The sequence below is a fragment of the Corvus moneduloides genome, chromosome 4 (genome assembly GCF_009650955.1).
Source record: "Corvus moneduloides isolate bCorMon1 chromosome 4, bCorMon1.pri, whole genome shotgun sequence".
In the NCBI taxonomy this organism is placed as follows: Eukaryota; Metazoa; Chordata; class Aves; order Passeriformes; family Corvidae; genus Corvus; species Corvus moneduloides.
In genome coordinates this window covers 1,038,597-1,065,194 of record NC_045479.1, presented here as the reverse complement: position 1 = coordinate 1,065,194, position 26,598 = coordinate 1,038,597, and the positions used below count along the sequence as shown (strand labels likewise).

General features: G+C 40.5%; 1 protein-coding gene across 6 annotated transcripts in view; it reads left to right on the top strand.

The window, feature by feature from the left end:
• SOX5 (SRY-box transcription factor 5) overlaps positions 1–26,598 on the top strand; it is a 613,432-nt gene that overhangs the window by 280,441 nt on the left and 306,393 nt on the right. For 5 of the 6 annotated variants that reach the window (XM_032105155.1, XM_032105153.1, XM_032105157.1 and 2 more), the window contains exon 3: positions 2,002–2,162. The exons of the other annotated variant lie outside the window; for it this stretch is intronic. The gene's annotated coding sequence lies outside the window, so the exon portion shown is untranslated. The remainder of the gene's footprint in view (positions 1–2,001; positions 2,163–26,598) is intronic. 6 annotated transcript variants of the gene reach the window in all.

Genomic DNA, 26,598 nt, shown 5'->3' with positions numbered 1-26,598 from the left:
GTAAAGGGAGAGGATTAGAAAAAATGTCAAGTAAAATCAGGGAAATTTGTTGGTCTATTTGCTTAAAGATACAGGTACACAGCTCTGAGATGATTGCCACAAGGAAAAGAGCATGTCAAGCTGAGGGCAGCTTTCAATGCTTGCCTGTTGTTGATGCTTTGGATTTATAAAAATTCATAAGTCTTTAGAGACAGCTGAGAGCAGCAAGGAGAGTGGGGTGGGTTCTAAACCACCTTTGAGGGATTGCATAGGAATATAGGGCAGTCTGCTGGTCCCCAGGTGCAGCTTACCCAGGGCTTGCCTTGTCTTCCCACCTGCCTCAGTGTAGCTATGTCAGAGAGGGAGGCAGTTGTGCTCAAAGTGGAGTGGGGAATATTTTATGCCTGTTCCAACAGGTGTAGCTCCTTGGAAGTTGTTTTTTGCAGCAGTGTGTGCAGGAGCTATGAAGATGGGCAAAGTTTGATTTCAAGACTCAGAATGCATGCTTAGTAGTGGGGGCTGCTTGGGTCTGCAGCCACTTAAATAAATTCTTTTCCTTCTCATCCTCAGCATATTTGTAGGTTATCATTTGATGTAGGCTACAGGAACTTCTGCATACCTGGCCTGTGCTGGCATTTGGGCTGGGAGAGAGCAGACACCCCTGTCTTCTTCTGTAGAAAGCAGAAGAGAGCTGTCCTAAGTGCCTTTTTTTTTTTTTTTTGTGGCATTACTGTAGCAGTGGATGTATTTCATCACTGTGGTGAGCTATTTTTTCTTAACACATCAGCTTTTGTCTTGTGTTTGCTTGCACACAATTCACCGATAAGTGAGAGGTGCATGTCCTGTGTTGAGAGGAATAATGTCCTCTCATGGACCTGGGGACTAGTGCTGTGAAGTGAGAGCCTAAAAAATTCCTGAGTGTGTGCTAACTAGAGAGTAAGTCCTATGAGGAGCGGCTGAGGGAGCTGGGGTTGTTTATCCTGCAGAAAAGGAGGCTCAGAGGGACTTTATATCTCTTTACAACTCCCTGACAGGAAGGTGTAGCCCAGTAGGGGTTGGCCTCTTCTCCCAGGCAACAGTGACAGGACATGAGGACATGGCTTTAAGCTATGCCAAGGGAGCTCCAGGTTGGACATCAGGAGGAATTTCTTGATGGAAAGTGTTGTTAAACACTGGAATGGACTGCTCAAGTGCCCAAGGAGGTGGTGGAGTCACTTTCCCTGGAGGTATTCAAGAAATGACTGCATGTGGTACTTAATTCCATGGTCGAATTGACATGGTGGTGATCAAAGGTTGGACTTGATGATCTCAGAGGTCTTTTCCAACCCAAATGATTTTGTGATTCTTTCATTCTTGGAGAAAAAACTTATTTGCTCTTTAGTAATTAGAATACATGAGAAATGTGTGACCAGTCTTTCTCCTGTTAGACTGAGGGCTACAAGCTTAACTAGCTTTAAACATGAATGGGAAAGGAAATCTTGTCCTCCTATTATTCTTACAGGGATATGTGCACAGGTTTCCTTCTTTGACAGATGAATACATGGGCTAAAGTTTTGGAACTGCACACTTAAAAATTTTGTTTTACTTTTGCACTGAAGAGTGGAAGTAGCTAAAATAACTGGTAGTGCATGTAAGTTAATTTGTTCTGAGATTCTAATAGTAACAGATTTCAAAAATTATTTTTTGAATACATTTTGGAGCTGGTGGAATGCTTGGGAGAATAATTTCTAACAGAATTTGCATTCCATGTAATTTGGATTTAATGACGTGGTAAAAAACAGGCGAAAGGGTTTCTTAGTATGTGACTCTCCTTTTCCATGGCACAGTAGGTATTTCATCTTAATTTTTGGTTGCATGCTAAGAAATCAATATGTAAAGCAAGAGAGTACAGATACTTAAAAGGAAAGCATCAGAGAAGTTGAATAGTCATGTACTGGCTTAGTATTTAAAACTAGAATATTTCTGAGTAGGAAAGGGCTTCAGAACTGGGCAATTCACAAACCACTTCTTCCCCTCCAACAGCTAATTCAGAGGCAGCAGTTGTGTGAGCAGCCCCTTGGCAAGAGGACCAAGTGTAGCTTGTGACAGAACTGAATGGAGATGATCCCAAGCTGAAAGTCAAAACAGGATCTTCCTTTAAGTTCACTGAGTGACCTGCAATTTTATTCCAGCACCTAACACAGGTAAGAGATTTCTACAGAATCTGCATCTGCATTTTCCAAGGTGTTTTAATATCCCAATCATAACTCCTGTTCTTCAGTGCCTGCAGATTTGGAAACTACTCATGCAGTGCCAGGTACTAGTACCAGGTTTTGTGTAGTTTTATTGGGCTTTAAGGGATGTCTTGGCAAAGTCAAGTCAGAGAGTCCTGGTGCATTTGTCAGCAATCCTACACCAAGGAATTCATACACAGAATATGATTTGAACCAGAATTTAAGATTAAAAGAGAACTGTTGCTTGAATCTTTGTATCTCATTTCCATGTAAATCAGGAGAGATTTGTTTGAGTTAAGCAAGACGTCTACATCAAGGTGGGAAGTGTTGTTGGCTCTTGGCCTCTTGCTGGAGCTGATTCCTGGGGACAGAAAATTTGGTCCCGAACTGTGTTGCTGTTACAGAATATACAACAAAAACCCCCAATGAATTAAACCCTGAGACATTCCAGCTTGCCTTTTGAAATGTATACAAACAACAGGGATCTAGCTGAGAGAGGGTACCTGCCCCATCCAGGCCAGGCCAGCTTCTGGCAGCTGTGTGGCAAACTGATGTTACTGAGCTGATGGGCAGAGCCCTTCCAGAAGGCAGTGAGGGTGGGAATGAACTCCATGTTCCAGGTCCCCACCCTGAAGCTTCTTTCTTGCTCCTTTTTAATTTCTATAGGCTTGTTCTTGGCATGGGGTGCCAGATTCCTAAGCAGACCTGACCTTTCCTATTTTCTTTATATAGAATAACTGGTCAGTCCATATAAAATGCTCTGCCATGTGAGTTACTTGAGAAGTCATGTTCCATGGGAGCAGGGGGACATGCTCTGTTCCTGCTCACTGGAGGGACAGTATATCTAAGATCATGAAAACTGAGGGCTGTTTTGCTCCATCATCATTTCATTGGGGGTATCAACAGCAAGAAAATATGGGATTTTATTCTTTGTGGCTTAGTATTGGTCAAAGGTAGGTTTTCAGACTAGTAATATCCTTCTTCCTCAGCTAACATCCCCAAAAGACCTCTGCATTAAGGTGTAGGCAGCATACTGAATGTGTCCCAAACATCCTGTTTTATACCCCCACCCTCAAGTGCTGTTTGTTGTAAGTAACTGTGTGGTGTGGAATGAAGCACAGCAGTTTGTGGCTTCTGCTGCTGCCTCAGAAGACCCCCCCAAAATGAGGAGCTACCTCTGCAGCTGCATGAGGAGTGAGAACCAGGATGCTTCCATGGGGCAGCAGCCATAAAAGCTGCTTTCCCACAGATACTATCCTGTCCTGGCTTCAGATTGTTCCTTAATCATTAGCCCTAATGAAGTGCTTTTGTCATAACGTAAGGAGAAAAAAAAGAAAAAAGAAAAACTGAGAAAAGAAAAAGAAAAGCAACAGACAAGAAGGAGAAAAGATGGGGAATAGCTGGGATTATCTCTGTGCTGTCTCTCAGGTCCAGTGACAACACGACTACAATGGGTAGCTTTCAGGACTGCATATGGTCTTCCTTCCGAGGGAGTTGATTAAGCGACTCCGGATGAAATTGAAATCCTGTGATTTGACCTTTGTCTGGCCTGGGAGGACTGCAATTCGCATAACAATTTCCTTTTGTTCTTTGTTTGGAGTTATTAATCCAACATGAGCCTCGAATTAATCAGGGGTAGTACGTTGTTACATTTCTAATTCACAGCTCCACTGCTTGTGTCTTTTTTAATTAAGGCCAAATGATAGCAGGCCTTAGTCCCTGATTGCAACACTTACTAACCACACATTGAGGGATGAAGAGGCTAAATAGGCAGAATGAGATTACTTCAAGGTTTCACTTAATTGTTTTCTTCCTTTAAGTAAAGAGCACTGAATGAACATTGTTAATGCCAGGCTGGGAGTATTTCTTTTCTATGTGTGTTACATGTGTGTATGTGCAGGGGTGGGGGAGGTTGGAGCTGATGCACCAAGAACTCAGAGCTCTAATGGCTCAAGGGTTTGTAAAACTGAAGCCTTTGGTTATTGATTTAAACCATACCTCCCACCTCCCCTGGGGGGCAGGGGCAAGAGAAGGAGGAATAGAGTTGGAGAGCATTCAACTTAAGTTAGATGCATGGATTTTCTTGTATCCTGCGTGAACCCATTGGTTTATGTAGTTTTTCTTGCTGTTTGCAACTGGTTCAAAGGTAGAAAAGGCAGGAAGATTGAAGGCTATCAGAGATGCTAAAGAAATGTGCTGACACACACAAAGCTGCCCAAAGCCTGGGAGTGGTAATAATCATAATTAAATAAAGGCGAGCCAGTTGTGTCGCACACCAGATTTTTCTCATACTGAAGGAGGTTTGAGTAATTTTCAAAAGCCGTTTGTAAATTTGTATTGTGGGAGCCGTTCTAGGCCACAAGGGTGCAGGTGCTATTCCAGGGGAATGGTGTAGATGATCTCAGATAGATCCTGGATAACACAGTCTGTGCCAGACACTCAGGATGCTAGAAAAGCAAATATACTGAGTGTCCAGCCTTGCAACATTTATTTACACAAACAGATCTGCTAACTTAAAAAAAAAAAAAAAAAAAGAAGGAGGAAAGGGATAACAGGATTCGTATTGCAGGTTTACACCCAGTGTTTTGACCTCCAATGGTACAGTGCATTGGATAGGATTGTTGTGGAGAAAAGTTTAATATTTAGGCTCCCAAACCTTCAGATGCTGAGTATACAGAAATCCAATTGAATTCAGTTTGTATTGTGCACCTGCAATATCAGATAGAGCTCTGTAACTGTGGGAAACTAACTCTTACTGAGTTATTTCATCCATCCAAGGAGCTGGGAGAGCTAATGTTTTCTGTGTAAAATGGTGAGCTGTTTTTGATCATACCAAGCTGCAGATACAGAGCTGCTATTCTGACTCTGGCATGGGATATGCAGGGCAGCAACACTGTTCCCACTTTTCTGAATTCTCGGTGTGTGGAGGCTGTGCCACACAGGATTATCTAAGTATGCAATGATAAAACCTCTAGATAGATTAAGCAAAACTAGGGTATAAGCTCCAAAGGAGTGACATGTGCCAGGTAAAAAGCTTATTTCTGTGTTTAGAAATCTAAATTGTAAACTGGGTCTGCTTTTTCAGATGAGCCAGAAAGGAACAGGCTATATTCAGCCTTCCATAGAAACATATATAGTATGTGGAAACAAAAAAACAAGCTAACACACAAATCTTTAGATCTGGCTTTCAGTTGGTGCAAAGCACTAGTGACTTCTATGATCAGTAATGTCAACACAGGATTTACACTGAATTGGGTTCACATGTTCAAAGCCATTTTCTGCACTTTCCTGCTCTTTTCTTAGGTGCTGCCTGATCCTGTGTGTCAGCATACTTCTGGTAGATTGCCAGCTCCCGTGCTGGGAGAAGTCAATGGGATAAGAAGATGCTCAGCATTAGTTGGAGTAGGGCTGCCTGACAAGCAGTTCAAGTACCTTACATACTATTATGTTTTTCAGAACCAGTTTTGATGCAGTTACATTAAATGACACCTTATTCTGCAGCTGAATCGCACTTTGCATGGAGAGAATAGGATTAAGAAAATGAGAATCTGACCATTTATTACTGTTTATTTCTAGTTAAAGACCGAATGCTTCACATTTGTCCACCTTGTTCTCTTTTTCCTAGAAATCTTTGCAGACCAGGGTGTGTTTGTTTATAGCAGATGCAGTTCCAGAATTCAAATCTATTTTCAGCACTGTTTTGTGTCTTAAATCTGCATGTTGAGATTTTTTTTAATTATTGTTTGAATTTTCACTTTTGTTGATTTAAAGGTGTCACATTACACTTCTAAAGTCTCTCAGGATCAATGTGTACCCCCATGTATTTTTTATGTGAGTGTTTTGAATATTATCTTAAACCCCAAAGCCCAGTCTGTCCTGTGTCCTGTTTAAACCTCATGGCAGTGGTCATTCAAAGTGCTATATTTGGGGTACTTCTAAAATCTTCTTTTCCTTATTCTTGCATAGCATAATGTTCAGCATTGATGTATTCAGTGGCTCTCCTCAGCAAACTTACAATACCATTTTAGTGCTTTGAGATCCTGAAAGATGAAAGAAGTTGTATAAACAGATGGCAATGGAATTACAGTGCTTCTTGAGATGGTTAACCCTCGCTGTAAACTGTCTTGCAGGACCTTGCTAGAGCCACGTATCCTGTCAGTAGTTTTCAGCAGCTGGCTTGCTCTGTATAATATGACATTACTGATTCCTTTCAATTATTTTGTGAAGGAAATTAGGCTTCTTGCCATACTCAGGAACCAAAAGACCAGGTCAGGGTGCATGATAATGCTTTTCTATACTTGTCCAAAGTGGCCATAGTTGCACTTATTTGAGGGACAATCCTCAAAGATCTGTAGGTCTTGAATATTTGCAGCTGCACCGGTCAACACTGATGAGCCCACAGATAAAAGAAGGAATGACTTTTGATGCTGCTGTTCTTCCTGACAGTTTTAGACAATCTGTTGCTATTTATGAAATCTTTCTGTTGAGATCAAAACTGCCCTGAACTCTTCTCTAGTAGGGATGTACTCCCCATGTCTGCAATGACAAGTCAGCCTTGTGTAGCCAAATGCCCAATTCTAGCAGTGGTGCACAGGCCATGCCTGTCTTGCACCGCATGTGGAGGTGCTGACACTCCTTCCCCTTGGAACCAGGGGCAGGTCGGCCCTGGCCCGCTCTGTTTCCCCACTCTCCTCTTTCGGACATAAGGTAGAGATTAGGATTTAATGGTCCTTTGAGTTGCCTGGCGCTCCTCCCTCGGCGCTGTCTCCCCACGATCCCCCTGCCCGCGCCCTCCCTCTCTGCCATCAATGGGAGCCTTTGATGTCGCACAAGGGAAGACTGTTGGCTAACAGTCTGAAGCTGCCTCGTTTGAGCCAACCACCACATGAAAACAAATGCAAGCCATCATATTTCATTAACTGGCTGCCCCCCGTTCAAGTGCCCTTTTTTGATGTCAGAGCGCATCCTGACAGAAATCAGGAAGATACGTGTGATTAAGGCCAGCAATAATAGTTAGTGCATTGTATTGTAAATTACCTTTCTGGGCCCTGCTACTTTATCAGCCCCACTGGCCTTGGCTTGGGTACATTTTTGACTACTCTGTATATACAGTGTATTAGCGCAATGGAGATCATTATGTGGCCTGTATTTGAGTCATTTTTATTTAAGATGCCAAACAATAAGCTGTTGATTGGGGGAACAAGAGGCGAACAATAATGTTCTGTGTCACATAATACACCACCATTTTCCAGCTTTGCTTTAGAAGGGCCCTCTTTATTGTTTTTGTATAAAAATGGTTCTTAGGAGGAGGAATATTTTGCTGAGGTATGTCATTATTTTGCAAATTTCTATTATCTCATCATGTTGTCTTCATTGTAAATTGCAGCTAATTAGGAACCTAGTTAGAGCCCCAGCTTTGAGGCTGGCTTTTTTGTGAAAAGAGCCCACCGATTACCGCACTACAAGAGAGGAAGGGAGAGAAAAAGGAGATTAATCTGGTTACCTAGGCGACACTCGCTTCCATCTGCGAGGAACAATACATTTTTGTTTCCTTGGCTCAGTTCAGATCTGTTTTGTTTAGGGGAAAAAAAAAGAGAGAGAGAGGGAGAGGGAGAGAGAGAGAGAGAGAGAGAAGGGGAAAGAGGGAGAGGGAGAGGAGGCAGCCCCACAACAATGCTGGACTCTGTCTGGCCCCAGCTTACCCGTTTCCATCCCTCTGCAAGTTCGGGGTCTCGGGGGAGTGGGAAGATGAAAGAGATAAGCTCCAAAGTTGTCAAAGGTCATAACCTTGCCACACAAAGCCAGCAGTTTTATTTCTAAATCCCCTTCTCCGAAAAAGCACTTAATGAAATAATATACTGTGCTTCTCAACACCCTGTAGTCTTTATTAAGCAGCCAGGCCCCAGAGATGGTGAATTTAAGGAGTCGGTTAAAACTTTGGACTAAAGAGTTGCTGCCTGGGAGCGTCTCCTCTAGATGTGATGGGGATTTTCTGAGCGACACAGACAACTTTTCTTCCACTTTCTTTCATTAGCACTATTGTGGCTTCCCTGACACATATTTTAGAGCTGCCTTCACACAAAAGGCAGAGGTTTGTGAAGGCAGAGCATTCTGATTTTTTTTTAAATTTTTATTTTAAATTTCTTTTTGGTTACCTTCACAAGGTCATGGCATAACAGAAAACAATGACCTGTATCTTTCTTGTTGTGCATCAAACTATTAAACCCTTGTGTAGCTTTTGCATTGGGTAGACAATGCAGCCACGTTATTTGCTTCTTATTTTGGAGCAGCTTGCCAGAAAAAGGACAGAGGTAATAACCAGAGCTGATAGAGCCTGGCTAAAAGCTCAGAAATGCTCATGAGGTCTTGAACTGAATTGGCTAAACCCACAGCCTTCTGATAAGCATAATGCTTTCTCCAGGTGTTATGTCATCATGTATAATGTTTTACCATACAGTAGCATTATGGATGATGACATAAAGTCACAAAAATATCAAAGTTACCAATTTTAGTTTATCTGAGCTTTCCAAACCTGGACTGTGCTGATCTAATCAGAGCAAGTATCAGGTTAACAACCCTAAACCTCTTATTCTGCATTGCTCTGAAGTACCGTACTTGTATTTTCTTCCTCTAAAGAAGATTTTAAGAGCTGCTTCAGTGATGTGTTGCTCCCTCTAACTGGAAATTATGGTCATCAAGTTAAAAAATTACAAGTGTTCGGGAGGAAAGAATGAATGAAGGTACAGCTGCTTTTTTGGGTGGGGAATGTGAGACATCTTGCAAGTGAAGTCATATTTGAATTTCCAGTTCTGCCATGTGCTTTTTGTTGGATCTTGGCCAATTAATTTGGCCTATTTCTGCCTCAGACCTTGACCTATAAAGTAGGCAAAGCTATATTTCTCTACCACGGAGGATAACTTGAGTGTTAATTAATTAATTAGGGTTTTAGGAAGGCTTTGAGATGCAGGACTCTGGGTATATGCAGAACATTTAATCCTTACCTATTCTGTTTCAATACATGCCTCTTTGGGTACACCTGAATGAGTTCTTCTGAGAATTAAATCAAACATACTAGACTTTGTTGATTGGAGCAACTTGCTGAGATGTTTTGCAGACATGTGGATGGAGCAGTTGTCACCTCACAGGCAATTACCCCAGCATAGGCCATAGTTTTCCAGGCTCTGAGAAGAATGTCCACAGTAATTCTGCAACACCATGAAATGAGATGAGGGAGGAAAAATGGTCCTATGTTATCTGTGTGCAAAAAGGAGAAGGACACTACCCTTCAGTACAAAATTGGCACTGTGCAAGGGAAAGATTTGGAGAGTGAGGTATCAGTCAGAGACTCTTAGCAGTATAAAGAAAGGAAGACAAATATTTTGCAAGTTTTTTAAATGGCAATATTCTATTTTAGTAGTAGTCTTAATTCTGAAGAAACCAGAAATTTAGAATGCTCCAAATTGTAGAGAGGGGTAGAAATATTCAGCCATTATTAGAAAGAACCAGAATTACTCCACATAACAAGTTAAAAATGTTACTTTGAGCTACATTATAATTTGAGGAGACTCTAGAGTTAGCCTTCCTGTTCTTAAAGATGGGTGGAGAGTGGGAATTTAGTAACTTTTGTTGGTCCACATTGTTCTTGCATCTTGTGGAAAAGGTTTACAGTGATGGGGTGTATGAGGCCCATTACTTTTTAAACAGGCATCATAACATAAATAAAGTAATATTAGTCCTACTGGGGTGTGCTATGTATGCATTTGGTCACCAAGGAGCATTATCTCCAGCTAGGAATTATCAAGGAAAGAAAAAAAGGAAGACCAGGAATCAAGAATCAAAAAAAGCATTTTAGAAAACATTTCCAGCATGACCCAAGAGCTTTACTGAATGCTGGAGCTACAGAGGTGGAAGCATCTTTGCAGAGAATTGTTAGTCTCAGGAAAGCTCAATGTCTGCTTCAGCCCCAGCAAAAAGGGTGGAGCATTTATTGTCAATATTGTACCACTGTCATCACAACAACGTCTTTGTATGCACTTCTAAGGACACATTTAGATCTGATTGTTACTTTTGAAGTGGAGGAGATCTGTTATCCCAGGGAAGACCCCTCTCATGTCCTGGTACTGCTGCCAAAACCTGAAATACTGTATAAATGTCTAGATCAACTTGATTTACAGCTAAGATTTCTTAATGCCTCAACCAGCTAGGGTTTTTTTGAGATGGTGAAGGTGAGATGCTCTGCACTGCAGCCTTGCAGCCTCAGAAATTGTGGCTCCAGTGGATGCTGGCCCCCTGATACCAGCCTGGAGCATGGGATGGGGACAGGTTTCCAGAGAGTAGTGCCAGGACCTTTCTCCTGGAGACACTAATGCTTCCCTGGAAGGCCTTTCCATCTTTATTGCTAATTGGTGTAAAGGCTGCTTGGCTCCATCAGATCTGACAAAATAAAAGCCAGAGGGGAATATTGCTGCAGCCTCACATCCCAACTTTTGTATTGCATTTTGGAGCAATGCGGAGTGTCATCTTGTTAGTCTGAAAGCTCCTCAGAGAGTTTCTGTTCAGCCAGTCCCTTATCAGAGCCAGTTAAAGAAATTTAGCTCTTAAATTCTGCTTCTTTTGAAACTCTTTTTTCTGTGTTCTGTAATGGTTTCCCTGTGTTTCCAGTCCATTACTGTCAGTTCTTTTTGGAATGTCAGATTGCATAAAAGTTGATATAAACATTCGAGCAGAGCTTGAAGCAACCCCTGAATGAATTTTGTCTTGGCAAACCTACTCCTTTAACAAAATAATTTCTGAATAATCATTGTAAGGATGAAGATCTGTGTTATTCTAAGAATTGTTAACTATTTTTCATATAGGACTTAGAGGACTTGTGAAGAACTTGGAAGGACAAGTTACAGTAATTCATGTTTCTTGGTCTGGCACTTTAAACAATTTTACTTTCTCTTTCACCTTAACGAGAAATTTCCCTGGGAGAATGGGATGCATGGCAAATGTTTGCCACATAAGCAACCCTTAACTATCCACTACCAGTGGGCAGTTTGGCCATTTAAACCACACTTAGAGTCAGAATTTAGGTTGGAACGAACCTTCTGAAAGCCATCTGGTTCAACCCTTCACTCAGAGGAGGTCTAGCTTGGAAAGTAATTCAGCTTGTTCAGGATCTTGTTCAGTTTCTAAGCACCTGGTCCAGTGCTGTATCACCCTCACTCCCAGTATTTTTTCAATATATTTGTCGTTATTTCCTTTATTGTAATTGCACTGCTGAACAGCATAGCTTGGACCTAAAAGCATTTCAGTCGCATTTCAGGACAATGTCAAACGTATCTGTTTGATGGAGGGAATTTACATGGTGTAGGATTGAACATTAGTGCAATTATTGGCAAACATGGGAGATGCACATTGTGGCTGGATCCCCTGAGACGACAAAATTATTGGTGCATGTTGGCTGTCAGAGAACGTGGTGCTAATGAGTAACCACCTCTGTGGCTCTCACTAATACAGCTATCTGGTTTCTGACAATAGAGAAGAAAGGAGAGGAGGAAAAGAGAGAGAAAATCCTTCTGTTCTTTAGGAAGCATGTCCAGTCTAAGAGGCCAGTGTTCAATATTTGACTGAGCTGTAGATCTTCATTTGCTTTATCTCTTCCTAGGCCACACCACATCAATGGCTTGACTGGGGGCGCTTGAAAGGACTTCAAGCAAACAGTTTCTGATAACTTTTTCTTCTTCCTTGCTTTATTTTTATCCATGGTTACCCAGTACCAAAATGAGAGGACTTCTGTGTATCATTTGTATTTTCTCTCTGAGCAGGGAGCTATGTTTAGATTCTCATGAGTGAATAAATTTCTTACAGATAAGAGCTTTCTATAAGACAAGCCCTATCATGTGGACACTCCATGAGACTGTTTCTCCATTCTACTTCATCTCCTGTCTGCTCCTTCAAAAATGAAAAAGACGAGTAGAAACTTTGAGGAAATATCCTTGGTTTAAAGGCTTTCCCAGGTTAATAGGGAACCAGCAGAATAACTGTGCCTTCCTCTTCAAATGGAACTGTTCCCTATTAGCTCTTGAGGGAAGCTGACAGATACACCCTCTGTTTCTTAAAAAAACATATGCTGGAGATCTTTGAAGAGGACTTCGATCCAGTGCAGAGATTTTGTTGGCTGCTTTGTTCAGTGCTTCAGTTCAACGGTCCAGAGAGTAAAATAGAAGTGCTGCCAGCAGGTACAATTTGAAAATGATAAATTAAATCCCAAAGTGAAAACTTGGCATAATATTCTTGGTATTATAAAATAATAATTCCTGCATCATTTTTTCTTTGACTTTTTGTTTCTGGACTTCTTCAGTGCATTCAGCTGGGCATTAACAGTAAGTCTCCACTTCTAAAAAGTGAATCCCAATGTGATCTAATGTGATCACTTGATTCAAGGAGTTGCAGCTTTGAGAGAAGCACAGACTGGAAGACTTGTGAGTAATGAAAGCTTATAGAAGCTTCAGAAACTCAGTTCAGTTTGGATCAACTGAAATCTGGAGTGGCTTTACAATTCAGGCAGTTAAACAGGTTTCCCATGGATTCACTAGAACTTTGTCTCCTGCTTACTCTTTACCAATATGTACAGAGTTCCTGTAATAGATGATGACAGGAGATAGAGTTCCTTTTCATAGAAGTATTATGAACTTAGGAAAAAAGATAAACGTATTTGGTAACAGAAAGGTAGTGGTCAATTGAGGTGTTTTCCAGTAGATATTTCATGGAAACTCGAGTCCCCTCCTACAGTGATTCTTCTTGAGCAAGTTTACAGAGCCATTCTCCATTAGCAAATTGATTTTTTTCTTTCTGCCTTGGAACGTTGTGCCTGCTATAATTCTTGTAAAATGAATAGCTGAAGGAGCAGGGAAAAAGTAGTTTTCTTGTTTAATGCTATCTGTTTGTTTGTTGCTTCCACTTTTGAGGGATTTTATTCCCCTCCTGATCCTGCAAGTTGTGTGCTTGGCCACGTGTAGGTCAATAGTTCGGAGGTCTGGAGTACAAGTTAATGTCATTATTGCTGAAAACCACCCTTTAGACAACAAAAGGGAAGTGCAAAGGATGCAAATGAGAAAAGGATGTTAAACATAGGTGTTTAAAGTGTATACAACATTTATCAGGCACTCAATTTGAAATATTTTATATATGTACTTATTTGTAATTGAGACATTTAAAAATGCCAAGTTGATTGGCTGCCTTTCAGAAAGAAAGGTATTATCTTTACTAGTGCCTCTTATTGACCTGCCTAGGGGGCACTAGTAAAGAAAATTTAGAATTTCAACTAGTAAAGAGCACATTGATTACTCTCACTTCAGGCTTTCACTCTGGAACTTTTCATCACATTGATGAGAAGTAATTTAAAAAGTAAATAAATTGAGGGAAGTTTAAGGACTGTTGGTTTTTCATGCTTTGAAAATGTGGCATTTTAAGTCAGAATGTGACAGAAGAAGACAAGGAAATTAAGATCTCTCAAGTCTTTTTCCTTCTCAGGTGTGCTTGTACATGGTGTTACAGTGAAGTTCCCTAAACTAGGCTGATTGCACACATTGGATTGACTGAAGGCTTTTATAATTTAGTGTAAAAGTCAAGTACACTATGCACTACTCTTCATACTTTCTCAACTCTTTCTGCCATCTCATGTATATTCTGGCCTTTAAGGACATCCTTTCTATAGATAGTGCTTTGTAGTATGTAAATGTTTCAGCAGCTAGATGAAGTCTTTGTCCAGCAAGTCAATAAAACTTGCTGTGAATCTGCACATTTTCTATTGCATTCAACTTTTATGCTTCCAGAGTGAAGATGATTAACTTTTAAAAAGTTTGGAGAACTTGACTTTAAACATTGTTGACAGTTTCAGGAATCACTGGGCAGCCTGACATAATGTTATTCATGATGAGAGTGCTGTCAGCACAGATCAGGAATGATACCAGTGAGAAATGTAAGGCAATATTTTTGTTATAGGTTGTGGGGATTTAGCTGTGTGACTTCTGTTAATAATGGGAGTTTTGTAGTTAATTCCCCAAGCATCATCACCCCCCCAAAAATGCTGAAAACATGCCCTGTAGTGTAGCTTGAATTAAATTTTATGTTGGTTGTTGTTTGGACATTGAAGATCATCGCATCTGAGCAGTCACTCTGCTTCCAGTTTCCTTCAGGTGCTGCCGAAGAGCAAGTAGGGAATTAGTTGTGGTTTAACCCCAGCCAGCAACTAATCACTGCACAGGCTCCCTTTCCCCTTCCAGTGGGATTGGGAAGGGTAAAAGTGAGAAAACTCATAGGTTGAGATAAGAACAGTTTAATAATTGCATTAAATAAAAGGATCAATTGCTGTAATAAAAAGGAAAATAATGGAAAGAGATAAAAATAAACCCCAAGAAAGACAGGAGATGCAAGTAAAAAGCAATTGCCCATCACCAACCCAATGATGCCTGGTATGTTCCTGAGCCGTTGGCCAACTTTCCTCCGGACGTCCTGGCTGTGTCCTCTCCCAGCTTCTTGTGCACCTCCAGCCCCTTCCTGGGAGGACAGCGTGAGGAGCTGACCGGTCCTTGACTTAGGGTAAACACTGCTTAGCAAGAACTAAAACTTCAGTGTATTATCAATGCTATTCTCATCCTGAGTTCAAAACACAGCACTGTACTAACTACCAGGAAGAGAATTAACTCTATCCGAGGCACAACCAGGACAGAACTGCTGTGGTGGATGTAGGGAGGGAGGACTTTGTGATTTGTGATCTGTCACTTTCTGTGCATCTAAGTATCAGCAGATACATCTGTCTTCCAACAAAGGTACTGACTTTGGGCAGATCTGATCTATCAGTGTTTAAATACATTAGAGCTGGTCCATCAGGATTCTGTCCCCCACTCTGTAGTTGCACAGCAGTGCCTCTAGTCCCATTTGACAGAATTTCTGAGTGAGTTTCTGTTTGGACCTTTCTTTTCCTGGGTTCTGTTCTTGCTGAGTCTCCAGCATATTGAATTGTATCTTGCTTCAGATGATGCAGATGATATTGGTAACAGGCCTGGAAAAGTCAACATGAGCGAAGTGATGAGATTATTTACTCTGCAATCATTTTCTTTCTCTTTCACTCTTCAACTAACCAAGATTATCCAGTGCTTGGGACACTAGGCAGAGGAGAGGACATTCTGTATGAGTACCTTTGTGCTGTCATTCCTGGTTTTGTACGTAGGTCAGGGAGTAAGTGGAAGGCTGCTGGGAATGATCAGCAAGCCTCAGTCATGAGGACAATCCATAGTAAAATATCTGAATTTTCTTTTAAATTATTTTATTTTTATTCCTCTTTAGAGCCTATAGAAATTTAGGGACCTTGGGAAGTTCTTTCTCCAGCAGCAGTGTGGAAGAAACAAGGAAATGAAACCAGTTTAAAAATATTTTGTAACTGCCATTGCATACCTGAATTAATGTATTTCCGTGACAGAAAAAGCCATGCCATAAAACCATGGTTGTACCATTAGAGAGTTCACTTGTTTGGCTGCACATCTCAGTGGTAAATAAAGCCATAGGTGTTGACCAGAAACCCAGCCCAACAAGGAGCTACAGGTCCTCATGCTAATTGTCTCTCAATGTAAACTTTTGTTTAGGACAAGATTATGTCTCTGTGTTTGTCAAGTGTGCATTATTTCGTGAATGCTAATGTAATATAAATAATAATATGAATAAATACATTAAAAAATCTTCAGGATTTTTTATGGCTACTTAATGTTTGTTGACTAACTAACTGTATCCATAATTATTTTTCCTTTTCCACACATTTTTTTCTCATTAAATTTTGATACAATTTGGGGAGGGGGAGAATAGAGTAAGCAGAATGTAGTAATCCATCAAAATCTGTGCTGAAAATGTTTGAATGCTTCTACTGAAAGGTTTGCATCTCAATTTTAACCCACCGCTTCAATCCACTCTTGTTTGTTTGCCTTTAAAGTATTTCCAGTCATTGTATACTTATAAAATAATTAGCACACTTCAGAAACTACTATTTTTGTAAAGCCAAGGTTTCTATGGCATGAATTTTTCCCAGCTGTGCTAAAACACTCTTGAAATTAACATCAGCTTGATGAGATTTATATGGGACTTGGTAAACAGGAACAACCTTTGTGCTGCTGTAGCTGAAGTTACCTCAGTGCAACCTGAGTTTTCCTGTGATTGCTTTGGCTGTCCCCACATCTGTTGCAGTGATGTTTATTGTATATAATTTCAGGGTTTTACTACCTTATCAGATTCAAATATAAGATATTTGAATTATTTTCTCCTAGAATGTTTGGGGTTTTTTTTCCTTAATATCATTATGCAGATTTCCTTTCTTTTAAAGCAATTTGTTAGACTCCCTGGCTATTCCTGATGTCAGTTACCTTTGTTTTTGTATGCACATCTCTTAAATATTTCATGGAGGCTTGATCTTGCAAGGTCCAGAGTACTTCCATGATTAAATATGAGTAAGTGCTTTGTAGGATCTTCAGCGAGGGTGCTGGGGCAGGAGCAAGCCCTGTAGCAGAGCCAGGGTGAGCTCTTGGCTGAGGACTGCCCCTCAGTACTCCTGACAGTCAGAGACTCACTCACCCCCTGCTGGGGTTTAACCTCACTTTACTCCACTACACAGTGGATATGGGAACATTTGTGTCCCTTTCTGCAATTTTCTTTGGTTAATCAACTGACGCTTGAAAAACTCTGTGAATTCTTATCGAGAAGTGCATATTTGACTTTGTTTATGGTGCTTATAAGCATGCAAAATATTTATTTATTCCAATTTGATGGAGTGATAGTCCCAGCTTGACTGCAGATGTACTGTAAAATGACTGGAAAACCCCTTTTTAATGCATCAGACACTGTAATGTGCAGTCCATGTCCCATCCTTTAAACTCTTAGGATGCTAAAACTTGGAATCACTGCAGAATGCCAGGTAAAAGTCATCTTTGTATGTAAGAGTTTAAGATAGTTATACATCTTTATGCTGATGATGAACAGTTCTAGTCTCTGTGGCTAGTGTTTTAATTTAAAAAACTTCTGAGACACACTTGGAAGTGTTTTTAAAAATGTAAAGACAAAAGAACTTGTTGTTCTTCAAATACTTCTCCCCAGGGTAAGGCTGGGTAGCCACTGATTCTTAAAAAACAGAAGCGTGGCTTCCAAGCCTGAACTGTGTCACGGGATCAGGCACAAGGGCACACTATCACAAGGTCTGAAAGCAATCTAAATCTGGAATTACCAGATTACCAGGTGTCTTTGGGACTCTAACACATGCTCAGCCCTTTTCTGACAGGGCTGGGATTCCTGACGGAACTTCCCCCTCTCCTGTCTGTGAGCTTCCCCTCTCTCTGGCTCTCCATCTCTGTGATAAAAGTGATGAGGATCCTGGCCAGAGAAGGATTTTTTCATACAGCTCTTGAGTGTGAGCCACCTCAGCAACGATGAGTGTCACAAGCCGAGTAACTCACTTGGAATTTCCCTTTTATGTTTTCATGAGCTGGGATTCTGACTCCTTAAAGACTTGAAGCAGCTCATGCATTTCTTTTGAGTACTTTGTTGTGGCCTGTTCAGCTGATCTCAGTTTTCCTGGGTGTATGAGAAAATGGTATGATATAGTCTGATTGCATGAAGGCCCAGGGCTATGGTGTTTAGCTTGTTGTATTGCTTCTCATAATATGGTTTCACTCCTGTCTTGATGAACAAACTGCCAAAGAGCCTTAAGTGTCAGGAGACATTCTCAAATTTCATGTACCTGGTTTAATCCTATTAGTTAGCAGTATACTAAAATTCCTGACTTTATTTTGGTTAGTGTCCAGGGGGTAAAGAGAATGATTCTTCCACCTACATCACACAGGGCTACATGACAAGGGTTTTCTTCCCTCTGGGAGAACACTGGTGTTGTACATGAATTAATTCTTTAGCTTTGGACAGGTTTTTTGGGTCTGGGTGATGACTTGATCTTTGAAGGCAATTCTGGGTGGTTAATCCACTTGCAACTACTGCACTCAAACGGGATGCATCTTCCCCAGAGACTGAAAGACAATCTGAAAAAAAATCTGCTTATATTAATTCCAGGTGAACGTGAGGGTCTTTGTAATAAATACAGGCTACAATGCATTAGGCACTAAGGATTTCCTGTTGTTGACTACAGCCTATTCAACTTTTGTTTCCTCTCTGCTGCCCTCCTAATTACCAAATTTATGCAGATATTTAGTGAAGTTTATCCAGGTATATGGAGCACTGAGGTGTGAAAGTTTATATTGTGGCGTGACTTGCTTAGAGTCCTTTGCTGAGGACTTGGTGACATAGATTCCTGGTACCATATACATTCATTTCCTTTATGCTTTTAGCACAACTTGTATTGAGCTACTAATTCAATAGACATTAATTGTTTTAATCTGGCTATGAAAAGCACTCGCACAAGGCAAGCTTTTAGTCTTCAGTTCATATTGGTGTACATGAAAGACAACCCCCACAGGGGTTCTGTCTACAAGCACTAGGGACTTCTCAGAAGGAAATGTACTGACAGATCTCAGGTCAATACCATAATCATCCCTCACAGAGATTGATTCCGGACATACTGTAGGTAATGGATATATTTTTGTTCTGTTGGGATTTATGTCACTTTGTGGTCCAATTGTGCTAGACGTTTTGTCCATCAAAGTAGAAGCATTTACACAGAGCAATAAAATAACAGCTTGTCTCCTTGGATCTAACAAATAAAAAACCAAAAATGCTTTCTGATCATTCAGGCTTTTCCAGATCTGTAGCACTTCAAAAAATTTATTGCAGTAGAGTTTATTGGCAAAAGTTGGCTGGTCGTAGCTTCCTAGACTCGGAATGAATGCAGCTACCCAGTGCTGTATCTCTAAATAAGCACCTGGAAAAAGGTGATAGTTTTACCTGGCTCCTTTCTGGCGTCTTCCCCTCCTTCCTCTGTACCACCTATGGTCCGTAGTGGATGGCAAATTGCTACAGAGCAGCTGCAGAAATCTAATAGTGTGACCAAAAAAAAAAAAAGAGGCAAGCTCTGCTGGCATGAAAAGAAACTGCTCAGAGTGTTAGGCTTGAAGCAAAAGATCTTAGGTGGCCTCCGTGCCTCTGGATGTAGTGTAGGGGATCTCTTTGGGAAAAGTCAGTCTTCTGTCTGGCAGGAGAATGGCAGAGCAATATATGTGTATTTATGAGGCTGGATAAAATAAGAGATTGAAAATTCGAGGGATTTGGGTATAAACTCAGTCACTCACAGCTCAAATCCTTGTCTTGTCCTTCCTTGCTATCAACACGTCCCATGGTTTCCTTTAACCTCTTTCCTTCTGCATTTCCATTTTGACTTCTTCCAGCATCCCTTTCTGCATGTCACGTCTTCTTCCTCTTTCACTGGTTCGTTCTGTCTCCCTTGTTTTTTCTAAGGAACATCCATTTTGTTGCTATTCTTATAGAGCCAGCAGGAAGACCTGCTTCCAGCACTGGAAGTTACTCCGGCTCTGGGGTCATTGGATCTGGCCCTTGGAGGTATCTAGGAGAAATACTTGGTATGTTGACATACTAAGATGAAGTTGTCATGATGGCTGTTCAGAACACTGGCTGATTTGACAGTGTTTACTTTCCCTGCAGTTTCGGTTGAAAAGAAAACCAGTGTGTCTGGGGAGTAAAGCTGCAACTTGTAGCCTGGACCTGGTGCTCCTAAAAACCGCATAGTTTTATAAAAACATAGTCATCATAGAAGATAACAGGTTAGTGATCTGTGATAATTTTCCAAGGCTCTTAAACTTCCAGGCAACTTGTAAACAGTGTTCACTTGTTAAATCAGGACTTTTTAGGTGAGGATAATGTATTTTTAATTGTAAATGTTCCCTGTTAGTAGCCAGATATCCAACTAAAATATACAAATGTGGCATATTCTATCATATTGTAAATGGGGCAAATATTACTTGTGAAATAGTCTTCCTCTGCTTCAAACAAATAACATTATTGCTTGTACAGCCTAATGAATTGAGCTCCAGGGACTGAAATTCTCTGTCCACTCACAGAGCTGTTATACCACACTCACCAGCAAAATTCAGCCACACTGTATTACAGAAATGCTCTGATTTTATGATGGATTTCTGATATACTTACATAGGTAGCTCTCAGTATGATTCATTCCTTGGCCCATTTAATTCCTTGGACAAAATCAGGCTTTTCAGGCCCAATCCTGAATATAATTTGCTGAATGTTGCAAACAAGCAACCATCCTATTGAAATCACTACTCAGAATAGTGATGTATTGCTTTGGTACATATCCCTGATCTAGGAGTATTCTTAGCCAAGCTTTCTCCCTGTCACTTGTGCAAGATAGTTTCAAGAAAAGAGCAAAAGCTGCTGCTGAATGCTGCGTCACATATTAATTTCTAGTACAAGCCATGTTTCTTTTTCTTAGTCCTGAAAAAAAAGATTTGAATAATTTGAACAGGGGAATATCTAATTAATGTAATATCAATAGATAATATGAATCCTTAAATGGTGCCAACTGCAAATTCCTACCTCTTTTGATGTGTTACTTAGGCGAATTTCATTTCAGCTGGAAAAAAAACGAAAGGGTCAAATTGTGCCCTTACAGGCAAATGCAAAGGCAACATTTACATCTAAATATACAATTAGGTCATAACAAATCACTTGATCAGTCAGTGAGCTGCCTGATCTTTTCTGCCTGGCAATCAAAGGGCAGGTTCTGATACCATTTTGGTAAGTAGCCAAATTGGTTCCATCTACATGAACAGATTCACAGAAACTTTAATGCGAAGAAACTTCTTAGCTCACATTTCATACATGTATGAAAGCCTGTGGCTGCCTTCTAACGTGAGTTCTCAGATCTGAGTATTGAAAAAGTGCTCGAGTCCTGGAAGCCCACAGAGCTTCATGTAGATATAAAAAGTAGCTGGGACTGTAGCCCTCAGCAGTAACACCTTACATCATAGAAAAAAAAAAAAGTAAAATATTTATTCCCCAAATTCCCACAGTTAGCTTGAACAGCTCCCAATTCCAGCCACACTTCCAGAGGTTTTGCAGAATTCTGTTGATTCTTCTGTCAGTTGCTAACTCTCCAGCTGTTGACAGTGACTTTATCCCCTAGTACCCATTCAAACCAGAACCTAATAGTACATTTTAAATACTTTTTAATTGCTCTTTCATGCTACTCTGACACAGACCTCCAGTGAGGGCAATCAGAAAACCGGGGGCTTCTTATCCTCATAAACCTCCCAGAGTGCTGGGTACTACTCTGCTATGTGTTGCTTTAAACTTTGCAATGTTTTATAATCTGTTCAGCTGGATGGTCTCCTGTGATCTGGAAACATTAAATATTTACGTTAAAAATCTAATGCATATCACAGGAATAAGAGCGGCATGTTAAATTCTCACAGAGCGAATTGCGTGAAGTGGTTGGGAAACCTCGGAAAGTGTAATAACCACAAAGGCTTTCCTCCTGCCTTTTCTTTGGGACCAAGTGGATTGTCCAGACTAGAGTGCTGTGCATGCAAAGTAGGTACAAACTATTAGCTATGTAAAGAGTTATCTGCTGTGTCAATGAATTTGGCCTGTGCTGTTAGGATGTACAGGAATTTAGCCGGAAATCAGGATGTCTTGCCTGCCCCCACTGAGGTCACAGGGACTGCTTCTCCTGAGTAACACTGTCCGTTTTTTTAATTGAAAGGGTCAACTTCTGGAGCATAAAATTTATTAAAATGGGCAAATATTGCTTCAAAGTGAGTGCTCTAAAGACTAGCAAAAATATATGCCATCCTCAATTTCGTACCTTTTCTTTCCCGATGCAATCCATGATATGATATTGCACACTGCCTGGTATTTCCACCTTTTTATAGTATTAACCATCTCTCTGGTTGAGATCAACTTCTTATAATGCTTTTTGAATGTGATGCTCTTGATCTGCTATGTTTTATATCTATTGTGCATTGGCCACTGACCTGCCATCAATCATCTCAAATGCCTCAGTGCCCTTTCCATCCATTTTTGTTTTCTCTGTGTGCACTGAGAATGAGATTTAAAGCAATGTGCCCGTGATTAAACAATTACTCTGTCCTGTCTCTTACATATCAATAACTTGAAAGAGAAAAAAGCCAGCTATTGTTTTGTGTGTTTGACTGTGGCCTCTAGCTTTGAATCTAGTCTACGATGACAAAGTGGTGTCTGCTTAAAAAATAATAATAATATTGTAACACATGTGGCCTTTTCAATTCTATTTAGGGACCTTTAACCATCATAAAACAAAGAGAGCAATTTAATGCAGACTTTGGCAATGTCATTTTCAGTCACCTTTTAATTAATAAACATGAAAAACCTGAAATTGGATAGATCTTCTGAACTAATAATGGCATCTATGTGAACTCATTTTCAAAGACAATTTTAAGGGTATTTGAAGGTGAGCATTACTTTTTAGGAAAAGGGATGGGATGACCACCTACCAATTAAAAATCACTCAGAGGTATTTGGGCTGAGACTGTAGGGCACTGATATTATACTGATCTCTGTGTTAGCAGCTGTTTTATGCTCTATAAGAACTAAAGGGTTGGAGAAGTTTATAACTGAACTGAAGGGAAGCACAGGATAGCTGACTTCCCTACCAAACTGGAAGAAGGATTGGCTGGGAGCCCGAGACATGTCTGGTGCATGTCTTCTCTTTGTCTCCACAGACCACACTGAAGGGTACTGCTTCTCCATCTGCTCGCTGTGGAGGCAAAGGCATAATCCCTGCTACTGGAGCTCATATCAGGATATGCACTGCCCTTTTGGATGCTGTTAAAATAATCATTCCAAGTGGATGAAAGTCCATGGAGACTGCATCTTCTTTATAAGACTCCAGGGCTTTTGTTTTGTTTCCGGTATTTCTGGACTCCATAGCAGCTCTGCTTCTTGAGAAGACCTGTTCCCACACATCCCCTTTGCAGGAGTTCATAAAATAAGGGAAGGAGGACACAAGGAGAAGCAGGATGACTGTGATATGGGAATCTAACAGTGTGACCAAAAAAAAAAAAAAAAAAAGAGACAAACTCTGCTGGCATGAAAAGAAACTGCTCAGAGTGTTAGGCTTGAAGCAAAAGATCTTAGGTGGCCTCCGTGCCTCTGGATGTAGTGTAGGGGATCTCTTTGGGAAAAGTCAGTCTTCTGTCTGGCAGGAGATATACTTCCATTTCTCTCTCATGCAAACATGCAATTACACATGCTATGTGTAACCTGCAGCCAGAGCTTAGGTCCTGGTATTTCGACAAATATAAATTTAGTCCAGGTTCCTGCTTTGAGCTAAAATACACTAAGGAGCTGCAATATGACTAGGAAAAGTAGAAGTACAGTTTCAGTTCACAAACTTCTGAAGAAAGGATGTTCAGTAGCATTAATTGCAATATCAAGTGCTGATTATGATTATCAGGGGAACTTGTCTCTCAACAATGGCAGTACTGTAACTGTAAGACTTGTTCTTTTCCTAAAGGATCAATCTATTACTGGTAATCAGTGTTTTGCCATGTGGTAAAAAAGATGGCACTTAGAGTTGTGAATATCTTGCAAAACTCGGCAAAAGAGTATTTTCAGCTAGTTTAAATACTTCAAAATTCTGTTCATTCCTATCATTGAAATCTTCAAATTACACAACAGAAAATCCATCACAGTCCATCTAATTGGACAAGTAGTAACCTAAAGGGTGGTCTTTGTATCACAATGCTCTCCTTTTGATCTGGAGTGGGAAGAGCCAGTGCCTTTTGCTATCGTAACCTGAAGAGGATCAATTCCATGCACTATTAGGGAAGCAGGTGAAGAGGTCCTGAATACACAACCAGCAAAATACCTGTTGCCAGTCTTTCATCTTTCCAAAACAGGTATGTTGAATTTGAATCCATCTGTTGACCACAGCTGTGAGGTTTGCACACGGGGAAGGTGCCTGCCTTGTGTCAAAGCTGATCACCTTAAGTGGACCATCAGTGATTCACCAACCCTCTGTAAAATGTGGAATATGTGAGGCTTTGTTTGTAAAATAAGCAGGAATATTCTCCAGTGACTGTATTTGCCAGTTGGTTTCAAAGTAAAATACCTTTAAAATTCATTATATTAGACTAAATGTCCAATCCTTAAGGAGGTTTAAGACTACATCCATCTTTGGGGCCCCCAAAATAAGAAGGATGTAGGTCTGCTGGAGAAAGTCCAGAGAAGAGCAGCTAAGCTGATCACAGGACTGAGGGCACCTCTCCAAGCGGACAGGGTGAGAGAGTTGGGGTTGTTCAGCCTGGCAATGGAAGACTCCAGGAAGACCCTAAAGGGGCTACAAGAAATGTGGAGAGGGACTTTTTCCGAGGACATGTAGTGAAAAGACAAAGGGGAATGGCTTCTAGCTAGCAGAGAGTAGGTTTAGATTGGATATTAGGAAGAAATTCTTTACTATGAGTGTGGTGAGGCCCTGGCACAGGCTGCACAGAGAAGCTGTGGATGCCCCATCCCTGGAAATATTCAAGGCCAGGTTGGACAGGGCTCTGAGCAGGCTGGGATAGTGGAAGGTGTCCATGGCAAGGTGTTTGGAATTACATGATGTTGAAGGCCACCTCCAACCCAAACTGTTCTATGATTCTATGATTTAAATTCCTGAATTCTACTAATTTTGGTGGAAGTTATCATATTAGCAGTATTAGCATGGGTTTCGAAGTGACTATGGTGTTGATACTTATAATACAGGTTTCATTTGAAATGGGAGGTTGTTCTCTGCCTGGGAAGAATGAAAATTAATAACTGAGGCAACTCAAAGGATGTGCTCCTACAAGAGCATCATCCGTTCCCACTAAAAAAGAGGATGGTTTGTGTCCCACAGCCTTGAGTTGAACGTGCTTCCGAAATATTCAGGAGTGCTATTTGGCACAGCCACTGATGGAATATAGAAGTGAAGATATCGTGGAACTGAATGAAAAGGCACACTGAACCGAAGGGAAATGCCATATCAATTGGAAGTAGGAAGTACAATTTAAAACCTAGATTTTTCCCAGCAGTGTATCTCCTGATACTACCTGCACTCACTGGTAAATTGGCAAGAACACGTCCCAGAGTAATCCATTTGCAAGCATCTTTTCTGAACTGAAAAAAGAGCAGTTAATGCATATGCAGAAAGGAAAATATTCTTATCTCATTAACAGACTTTCTTTAAGCTTGCTAAGATTAGAATACTTAGTTATTTCAAATTGGTAAAACATGCATTCATTATAAACATGATTATAATGATAACTTTGTAGATAATAATCAATTATTTAAATATGAATTATTTCCCTACATTAGAGTCATGTTTTCAGCTATAATCACCTCGGGTGCTCAATTCCTCCCTCCTTTACAGCACCTCTGGCTGCATGTGGAACATTAACTATTTGCTTCCAGACACAGGCCAGGAGAGCACCAGATCCAGAACCAAAATTTACTGTGTTGTCCTGACCAACAAGTTAAACATGTGCCTCCTTTAGACTTTTGTCAGTGGGAAAAAAATTCCATGCAAATGGCCATCTTAACCCACAATTTTTTTCCCCCTTTCATTTTTATGAAAAGCTTGCAAAAATGCACGAGGAGCAATGCTCATGGGATTAATAAATAAAAAAATGATGTCCTGGCTGTTTGGAAGCATATGCACTCATCCATTTTTAATAAGAATTCTGGGAAGATCAGCACCATGCAACAAGAGCTTCATTTACGGTGTTGCCAGGCTTAATGGCACAATCAACTCTCCTGGCTGGAACATGCTCCTTAACTCCAGATGAGAATTTAACCAAGTTCTTCGCTTCTCCTCGTGGTGTGGAGAAAATCCACCTTGATATATTAGCTCTCTTGAGCATGTGTAACATGCTAAACATTTGTAAGATAGACTATTCACAACATTTATGGCAGCAAGTGGAATTTAATCTCTTTTATTTCTTGCTCCAACTCTTGTCAGTTGTTTCCCCCCATTCTTTAGTAGTCTCTTTAACATGGTTTGCACATACCTAATATATTCCCTCTGAGGTTCTCAGCACACTTTCAAGAGCTACTTTTGCCTTGCTATGACTCTGCAGCGTATCTAGAATGTAATAGCACTATAATATACCTTTTTTTATAGATACATAAACTGAAACATTGAGAAGTTAAATGATTTGCTGGTGGTTATGTTCAGAGTCAATGATATGAAGGAAAGAATTCATAGACCTGGACTATCAATATCCTGGTTTAACCTCCAGACACAGTGGTGCAATCCATCTCACCTAACTTCAGGTGCCTTCAAAGCAGATGCTGTGGCAAAATGAGTTACCTGTTCTTTCTTTCTGGTCAAAGCCGAGATGCAACTCACGAAATCCTTTAGTAGTTATTTAGGAGGTGTCAAATTAATTCTGTCCTATGAGAT